Source organism: Notothenia rossii, assembly GCF_949606895.1.
Source record: "Notothenia rossii genome assembly, chromosome: 2".
In the NCBI taxonomy this organism is placed as follows: domain Eukaryota; kingdom Metazoa; phylum Chordata; class Actinopteri; order Perciformes; family Nototheniidae; genus Notothenia; species Notothenia rossii.
In genome coordinates this window covers 28,865,248-28,873,289 of record NC_136904.1, presented here as the reverse complement: position 1 = coordinate 28,873,289, position 8,042 = coordinate 28,865,248, and positions in this window count along the sequence as shown.

Genomic DNA, 8,042 nt, shown 5'->3' with positions numbered 1-8,042 from the left:
GTATTCAACTAGATTAGGAAGGGGGCCACAATTGTAAAATGTCTTGAAGGCGAGGGCCACAAGACTGACAATGAAAATGAACAAATGCCATTGTTATTGTACAACCAACCATGCAATAATAAATTATTATTATTATTATTGATACTGTTATTAATATTGTAGTAGTAGTAAAATAGGCAACCAAAATAGTAATGTAGGCTACTGTGGCAGATTTGTGGTCTGCTGCGGAATATAAGGAGGGAGAGCGAGACGCAGTCGGGTAAACGGATATTTATTTCACACAAGGTTCCCGAGGTGGCTAAAACAGAACAATCCCTCAACGGGCAAATGATAACTGGCAGGGGTCTGGATTCTCGTCCTGGCGTAACGTTCGTCTTTCCGTCTGTCCGCCAGTCTCCTACTGAGAGAACAAAAACACACGTGGTTAAATACCACCGCATTCCTATCATTCTAATCCACTTGACAGCTACGTCAATCCCAGGCAATTAGCCGCTCCGCCCCCTGCTTTACAACCTGCCGCTAAACCACGCCCGCCCCCCCATACCACAGCTACTTTATTCTAATGAATCCATATAGATTTGTGTATTATAACACCAAAATGCTGGGTGGCAACAAATACCAGAAAACAATGCTAGGCCTAGGATAGCAAATGCGATCAGTAAGAGGCAGAGGAGGCCTAGAAGTCCGAGATTAACAAAGATGCAAGCATAGGCAGCGTCCCATCATTACAAAATAAATGAAAATAGAAGCTACCTGACAAATCAGTGTGAGAAGTTGCATTTCCGAGCCATAGCCAGTTTGCTGAATTCAGGTCGGTGCGAGGTCAGAGCAAGCTGCATGCACTGGTTGAGATGTTCATCCGTGAGTCGATTGCGATGTTGATTCTTTATCAAGTTCATTGTCGAAAATCCGGACTCGCATATGTAAGTAGATCCAAACATGGTTAACAGGTAGATAGCCAGTCTCCGGCAGTGATGAAACTGATGAGTAGAATGAGCCCAAAACTCGCACAGTCCCTCTTCTCCGAATTTTGCTTTCAGCACATCAGAGCTCTGAATTTGCACCAACTCCAGCTGGAATGCAGCCTCGTCAATACCGGGCATCACGGCTTTCGCCTCGGCTGGACAGGACCCGGAAACATCGACCGCAAATGGATTGCGCACAAATAAAAGAACCTGTTTTGGAATCTTGAAGTCGTTGAATCGCTCTGTGAAGTTTTCAGCCAAGCTTTTCAAAAGTCCCTTCATTCCAGCCATTGCTGCGCTGCTCACGGGGACGTTGCGTAGTGTTGGGAAGTGGATCTTCCTCCCCATTACGTCAGGTAGAAAGAGGTCCAGGTTCACCCGAAACGCACTAACCTTCTCAATGATCTCAGCCACACTTGACCCTCCCCCCTGTAGCTGCAGGTTGAGTGTGTTTAGGTGGCCCATGATGTCGCACAAAAAGGCAATCTGTGCAATGAAATCCGGCTTTTGCATGCGTGCAAGTAGGTCTTTAGCTTTGCTTGATTTCTGGCTTGAGAGGAATTCACTCACCTCCTTTCGCAGTGCAAAGAAACGTTCGAGAACACGTCCTCGGCTCAACCAGCGGACATCGTTATGTTGCAATAGGTCTGAGTATGCGGCTTCCTGCTCTTGAAGCAGCATTTTGAACAGTCGGTGCTGCAGACCTGACGTCGAGCGAATATGATTCACAATTTTTACGACAGTCTCCATTGTTTCTTTCAACTCCCCTGACAATTTCGCACACAGAACTGATTGATGTATGATGCAATGCAGTGTGTTCACTGTGGGATGCTCTGCACATAAGCGAGATGCAAAGCCCCTTTCTTTCCCAATCATGGACGGGCAGCCATCGGTAACGAGAAGGTTGATCTTACCTAGATCCAAACCTTTCTCTTCAAAAAAACTCCAAACTGCAGCGAAAATCACTTCACCTGTAGTGCTGGTTGTCAGTGGTAAAAGGCATAACAACTCCTCTTTAAAAACGTCACCATCGAAGTACCTCACAAACAGTGAGAGCTGTGCCGTATCTGTTGCATCGGTCGATTCATCGACAGCGAGTGACATGTACTCTGTCGATTTGAGATCGGCAATTAATGCTGAAAAACAGTCCTCAAACAGTACCTCTACTCTTCGACTTCCCGATGTGTCAGAGAGCGGTACTTGCTTCAAACGGTTCATTATATATTCCTTGTTTTTATCTCCTGCAAAAAGTTCATCCACCATCTCAAGAGTACACTCCTTCACAACTTCAGCGTCAGTGAATGGCTTTCTCTTTTTGGCTAAAGCGAACATCACTCGTAGGGAAGCAGCAGTGGCATTTTCCTGGGCTGTAGAAGCAGTTGTAAGAATAGTGGTTGATGCAGTGTAAGAAGATTTAAGTATTTCTATTTTACCACGTCTAGCTGTGCTACCAGGCGGGTAAGCAGCATTGAAGTTAGCAGCATGCTTGGTCTCATAGTGGCGCCTCACATTAGCAACCTTGCAGACTGAAACAGTTATTTGACATATTAAACATAAAGGTCTAGGATTGGCGTGCGATGGTAAAATAAATACAAAATCATCAGTCCATTTGGGGTTGAAGTGTCGGTTTTCACTGTCAATTTTCCGCCGTTTCTCTCCGCTCATTTTGGATCAGTAACGAGAGTAACGAGATTGACACGATATCGCGATAATTACACGCTGATCAGTCCAATGCAAGATTGCCTTTTAAGAGCTATTGAAGGAGAAATAATTTGGACTCATTTAATTCGGATAACATAATAGCGAACATATATTTACATTTATTTAAATGATTATAAAAATAAATTCTGTAATTAGAATTTTTTTTTTATATTGGAATATGGAGTGCGTTCCAGGGGCCACGAGAAAGCTCCCCGGCCCGCGGGCCGCCAGTTGAATATCCCTGCCCTAAACAGTTCACTAATTACAAATGTCCTAATGTGCCTCCTGATCTCTCCAATCTTTCTCGCTCCATCCACTGCCATCCTTTCTATGAATAATTCCACCCTTGGATCAACAGGCTCTCGGACATCAGCTGCCTATAACGGAAAAAAACAGTTGGCAATACCTATTTTCATTGATTAGAACAGTCTAGGTTTCTTTAATATAACAAAAAAATACATACACCTATATAACTAATAAATTAGTAAATAAATTAACTAATTCAATAATCAAAACTTCAGTGAGGCCGCCATGCTAAATCTAAATCTAAAGCATTATATTTGTAATATTTTCTCTTGTGAAGGCAAAGGACAGACGGAAGTTTAAGTCGAGGCAGAGTGGACTCGGTAAGTCCAAGTTTGAAATGCTCTTAAAATAAATATTTTTTAAAAATATATATTTTTATGACAAATGTATTTCACTGACCTGTCCCAAAACTGGGTGGTTTTGATGCTCTTCAATTTTGGGAAAGTATGCTTCGAAGAGCCCTATTGTCTTTACTTTGCTCTGGTCATCTTTAAGTGCCTGTTTCAGTTGTTGGGATGTCTCCCGCTTCCCTTTTTCATTGTTGACAGATATCTACAAATAAAGAAACATGTGTGTTTGTGTTAAGACATTAAATACATGATCATTAGGAAAGGAAATATAAAGTTAAGGTGCCTACTTTATATTCAGGGAACTTCATGAAATGCACAACATTGATCATAGCTGGGCAATCCATTTTCTTGGTGTTTTGCACCAGACATCGCCTTCCTGGGAACCCAGTGTGGTCCTTTCGGTGATCTTTTTGCTAAATAGAACAATTACAAAAGAGAAATAAAATAACAGTCTCACATGAGAAAAGCTGTGTGTCTCTCTCTCTCTCTCTATATATGTATTCAATTAAATGGGGCTTTATTGGCATTAAAGTTAAACGAAACAATGTTTCTCTCTCTCACACACACACACAGAGATACTCACTATTTGCTCTTCCCGGTTTCTTTTGGCACTGGCATTCTTATCTTGGCCTTGATGGCAAGCATACAAAGCTCTAAACGGCCAAGCCCCAGCCTACATCAGCGAGCTCATTCCACCACACCAAAACACTCGTTCGCTGAGGTCCTCTGACCAGGGGCTTCTGGCAGTGCCCAGGACCCGACTAAAGACCAGGGGGGACCGGGCGTTTGGGGCGGCCGCCCCTAGACTCTGGAACGCACTTACCCCGGTCCTGAGATCGGCTCCCTCCCTCAACCTGTTCAAGGGACACCTAAAGACGCACTTATTTAAGCAGGCGTTTGAGCAGTCTTAGGCCGTTCATCACGTCACTGTCCTGTCACTGTCGATCACTGGTCCTCTTGCACTTGGTTTCATGTTTGTATATTGTTTTTAAGTTTTTATTCTATTTTCCTGTCATGTTATGCTTTGTTATTATTATGCCTTAGTGCCATATTGGCCTAATTGTTTTGACTGCTATATTTTGTACAGCACTCTGTGCATTCGTGCTGGGAGGGGTGCTTTAGAAATAAACTTTTACTTACTTACTTACTTACTAAGCATAGGTATTTTTGCCAACCACCATCAATGGTTCTCCATCAAATGGGACATGTTTTATGTCCCATTGTATACTTTTACACAAATTCGGATCTGAGAAGGACAACTTGATTATTTATTTGCCTTCATTTATTTGAAATGTCTGACAGTTTAAAAGCTAACATGAATTATAAACTCACCTCTTTTACCAAAACATTTGTCCTTCTTTGTTGATACAAATTTGGTCTTTGTTTCCTGCTCATGTATGCTCAAACTAGTGTTTAAATGTTCTAGACATTTAAACTGACGAACTTGTCTCTCATCCATTCTTCTCTTCTCGATCTTCCCGCGTCCCGCCCACCCCGACCCCGACCCTTTCCGATTACAGCCGAGCCGCTCCGATTACAACGAGAGTTTAGAACGAGAACGTGACGTCATATTTACATTAGACGGATCCTTTCTAGCCATAACCCCGTTGCTCACTGGTGCTAGCATTACTGCTAGTGCTAGCTGTCGGCAGCGGGTGTTTCATCTTCAGATGGTTGCGTATAGCAGATGCATTTGTATTGTACTTCAGTACAGCTGTAGACAACTGACACTTCACTGTGGAGTTGGTTACATCTTCGTTGAAGTACTGCCATACATGAGAATGTCGGACGTATTTTGTAGCATTTTGCAGCACCTCGTTTACCTCAATTTTTTTCACGACTAGTTGACTAGGGCCTACAGCGCCGACTAGTGGTAAAGGTAGTCGACTAGTCGAACACACACACACACACACACACACACACACACACACACACACACACACACACACATCCCTTCATTAAGAATGAAATAAATATGTTTTTATTTGTTATGAATTTATGTGTCATTTATCAGATAAGACCACCGTCCTCACCCAAAGCCCCGCCGCGGCCAAAATCTCACTCTGAACTCTGTTCAAAACTTGAGAGCCCTGAGAGCTGTTTAAATGAAAACAGAGGAGCGACATTCCGCCGACAACTGCGCCAAGCACTTGACTTTATGCAGGTAGCCAGACAGTGGGACACTGTACGAAAAGTCAGCACACTCAGCACGGATCAACATGATTGCAGCGTCCAGGCAGCTCCCGTTCGAGCAGCATATGCCTTGAGTTGCACATAGCTCCAACAATCCATCACACGCACACACACACACACACACACCATTTGTATTGTATTATTGTATTGTGTGAGAGAGGTTCCAGGTTGAATTGAGGCGGATATTTTTAATGTTCAGAGGTTGCTGTGTTTAATATTCATGAGAATATTTTTCATTGTTCAAATGATAATAAACATTTGCGTAAAGCATATTTGTCCACTCATATGTTGATAAGAGTATTAAAAACTTGAAAAATATTCCTTTAAGGTACATTTAGAACAGATAAAAAATGTGCGATTAATCGCGATTAACTATGGACAATCATGCGATTAATCGCGATTAAATATTTGAATCGACTGACAGCCCTAATAGATATATTTATATACAAGATACTAAAGATAGGCAGGTACTTGCTTTCAAGCAGAACACGGGGGGAAAAAAACTTTGCGAGAGTGTTTACGTTTTTGGCGTAATGACGTACAACGGCCTCGACTATTTCTGTAGTCCTATTCAGCCACTCGGTAACAAACATCGTCTTTCAGACACGTAAACTCTTCAAAAATCACCAGTGGGGTCACTGGTGATGTATTTAATGTCGTAGAACAAAACGTGATTTATCTCTTAAATTTGTGTCAACCACAGACCTTATTTCGAGTTATTTTCCAAAACCCTATGGAGAAAATGCATTGCGTTTTGACGAAGGAACCGGAAGTGCTAAAAATGCTAACTTACTTTCGGGTTTTAGGACGCGTCACTGCGGTTCTCTATTTCGGAAAAAGTTATGCATTGAAGTCAATGGAGAGAGAAAGATTATCTTTCGATCCCGTTTGAATTGCGCCTCTCTATTATTTTTTTGCCACACACATTAAATAGGACAATACTCTGAGCATGCGCAGTATAGTTTTTACAGTCACCGTTCACTTAGAAAGTGAGAGGGAGGGGCATGATCGGGTTTTGTCCATCTATGGTTTTTTCCGACACTGTAGACACTAATTAGAAGAACACAGACTAAAACAACAATGTATAGACGAATCAGATGATTAAACATGATCTTAAAATGTATTTTATATATATATATATATATTTTTTGCATTTTGTTGTAATCATTATTTTTAATACTTTCTGCTGACACTAGGTGGGGCTGTGCCCTACCTGCCCCTAATGACCAGTCGCCACTCCTGGTATGGTAACAACCTGGTACTAAGCACACAGGCATCTTTTTAAAGTTATCTTATCTTAGCTATCTCTTATATTTAGCGGAGGAAGACAATTGTAACATCAGTTATGACATCACTTACACGACTCTGGGATTTGTAGTCTTTCTAGTTGCGTATTTTTCATAGTCTTATATTTTAACAGTTTTACGACAAACTGACTTTTTTGACATGGAAATTATTTTCTAAGATTGACAAACATCATATGTGTAATTCGTGGCACAAGGGTTAGAAAGATACGTTTTCTTCAATACATAATCTTTGCGAAATAAGGTCCCATGTACCGGAAGTAGATGGGCGTGACTTTGCCACTCTATTACATCATTCTGATGTCTGGTTATTTAAAGGAGACCTATCATGCTATATTTGAATAATATATTGTAGGGCCATACCTATATAAGGTATATTTATTAGTGCTGTCAAAGTTAACGTGTTAAATTTGGCGATTAATTTTAAACATTTAATGCATTAAAAAAATGTAACGCAATTAACGTGGTTTTGTTTACTTCCGGTGGCGGCTGACTACTTCCGGTGGCGGCTGACTCATAACCTTTGGTCACTTGCGAGGGCAAACCGGGCAAACATCTATCTTAACTAAAGGAGAGTCTATGGCGGAAAGATGGATAAGGGCGGACTTTTAGGGGGAAAGTTTCATTTTTAAAAAGTTGCCCGACGGCTCGTTGGACAAAACCAAGGCAATTTGCACAGTTTGCAAAGCCGAATTTAATTACCACAGAAGTAGCACGTCTTTAGCGTATCACCTCAAAGCAAAACACCCTGCTGAAATTACCTCGACGGGACCTTGCCAGTCTACACTATAGGAGTGTGGCACTCGTGGGCGAATAACGAAACCTGTAAGTGAAAAGTTAACCAATTCCTTGGTTTCTTGGATAGTTAAAAACTGCCGCCCAGTTAGCACAGTAGAGGATGATGGACTGAGAGAAGTAATTTGTGTTGCATCGGGAGATACCTCTTATAATTTACCCTCGAGAGGAACCATTATGTCAAGAATACACACGTTGTATGAGGATGAGAGGGCACAGCGGACGAACATGCTTGAGCAGGCAAAGCACATCGCTGTCACAGGTGACCACTGGACGTCTGTCAACAACAATAATTATGTGGGCGTCACAGCGCATTTCATGGATCAAGACTGGACTCTGCAGTCGTTTGCACTTACTGTGAGTAAAACCGAGGAGCGACATTATGCCGAGGCATGTACTAACCATTTTCTGGATGTTGCAAACGAATG